The following is a 2542-nucleotide window of genomic DNA, read 5'->3' on the forward strand; positions in this document are numbered from 1 at the left end:
ACGCTGGAAATTCATCAATGTATTCAATGTGAATTCGTACAACTATCGAAGAAGACGAGCATAAATAAAAAAGAAGACAAGATGAAAAATCACATAAATGGGAGGACGTGTATCAACTTGTTTGGTTCGTATAACGAAAGCACGTTACCCCGTTATCTCCATTAGACGAGACGATCTTTCGAATGGATCGTGAATATCGATGCAAACAATTAAAGATCCCAACGGTAGAAGATCGTACCATCGTATATTTTTTATATAATCCCTGTCCTTTAAGACCCATTTTTGGGCCTTTCTTAATTTACGTATGATTCGATAAAATTCTTTATTTTTTTGATCGATTGCAACTGATGAAATGTTTTTTCTTAAATGCTTTGATAAAGGTTTTTATAAGATATTTACCCGTTATATAAAATTGTATCTTTTTACTTTGTAATTTTATAATTATTTACATAGAAATCTAAAATATTAAAAGAAATATTCTCTTTCCTTTTATTAGTGTATAATTTTTTATTTTATTTTAAACAGATATAATGATTATATTGATCGTTAATGCAATCCAATAATAATTTATTAAGATTCTGTAATAAAATTATATAATTATATAAATTGTATAAAAAAGACTAGATATAAAGATAATTATATTGTTTGACACAAATATTATTATTGATAGCTTTTAGTGGTTAATAAATTCTTCTATATTAGAATTAAATTAATTTTGATAATTATTAAAAGACTTTTATTAAAATGCTTTTCATATTGAAAACAATATAAAAAATCTATTAATTAACTGAATTAAAAAAAATATCATGTAAAATATAACAGGATAAAAATTTCTATAAATTTTTTTCTACCAACAAAGCATTTAAGAATTATTATTTAAGAAGAATATAATCGCATTAGAGAAAAATCTACAAAAATTCTTCCAAAAGGACATTTTATAAGTCGCAATCTAACCAAATCTCTTCCCTCGCTCGATGCCGATTTTTCCTGTCTTTCCCTATCAAAGCCACTACTTACAAATATACAAATCCTACTCCATTTTTGCATAAAAATTTATCACTCTCTTTCCGCATAAAACGCATAAAATATTAGAAAAGAAGGAAAACCTATCTTCCGTACAAATATATCTACAAATAAGATCCATAATGAATCCATGGATCCAAGAATAATTCTTACCTCCTCAATTAAAATATTTTATCAAACATTTCTAATATATGAAAAAAAGAAGATATTCTTGCTAAGAATAATAATATTAGATCTAATTTCATATTTCTAAAAAGCAATCAAAAAGAAGTTTCTAATTTTATTTGAAAGTAGTTAAAGAATAATTAAATAGAATTTAAAATATTTCAATGCGTATATTGAAAAATTAAAAAAAAAATGCAAGATAGAAAATTTTAATTAAGGAAGGCAGAATTATTCTAAGTGCGAACAAAGAAGCACGGAGAACGAAGAACACGGCTGGTTCTCTTTAAATACGCGAATAAAAGGGAACACGAAAAATCGGCAGGCAAAGAGTTCGCTATTCGAGAACAGCTGCAGCGATACGACAATTGTATATACGTATATGTGTAATGTCTCTATATATGCGTGTATATATATGCATGTATATACGTACATATGTGTCTGTGTAACGATGATTTGGCACACGTAATTAATCAGTCCGCGATTTTATCTCTTCCTCTTTTTTTTTTTTATATAAGCTTGGCACACGGTTTGAGCCGCTCGCCAGATGATTTTCATGATCTCAATATATATTCTTTCTCTCTCTTTCTCTCTCTTTCTTCTTCTCTTGCATTTATCTCGTTTCATTCGATTTTACTTTTTGGCACACATAAAATGGAAAACAATTACACGTATATTTCGCGCGCATTCATGCATCTCTGCGATTCAATTAATTTCGAGTGTGCTATTCTTTCTTTTCATATATTTGTTAGGGATGGGACGTTTGTACCTTCGAAACTACAAAAGTTTCGAATTAATTGAATTTGAAATTTTTGCTATTTTTATAACTTGAAATTCTTAAAAATTATTATATTAAAACTTATATATTAAAAATAATATAATATTTGTATTTAAACAAATTTTGAACTTCTTTTAATTAATATAATTTCATTGATTGATATACTTCATTGTAATAATTTATATAGAGAAAAAATAAAATAATTTAATTTTTTAAATTAACTAAGATTTTTACATTTGACAAAATCTTCATAAAAAAAAAAGAAAAAATCGAGAAAGAATATAAAAAATATATATTTTGGATTTCGAAAGTTTCGAATTCGAATTTTACGGATTTAAAAATCAGCCTTCATTTCTAACTTTTATTTTCACGTACTCTCTCGAAGTCTTTCCAATCCCTCGCTTTCTTTCATTACATTTAACCATTTCTCTCCCGTGAATACTTGTTCCGTTTGTTTTCACACGCACACGCACATGCACACGCACACATACATGCACACGCGCACACACACAAATCTCTCTTTTTTTCTTTTTCTCTCTTTATCTCTCGTGTTTCTCTTTTTTTTTTTTTTTTTTTTTT

This window comes from Apis dorsata, unplaced genomic scaffold (assembly GCF_000469605.1).
Source record: "Apis dorsata unplaced genomic scaffold, Apis dorsata 1.3 scaffold_381, whole genome shotgun sequence".
NCBI classification, from domain to species: domain Eukaryota; kingdom Metazoa; phylum Arthropoda; class Insecta; order Hymenoptera; family Apidae; genus Apis; species Apis dorsata.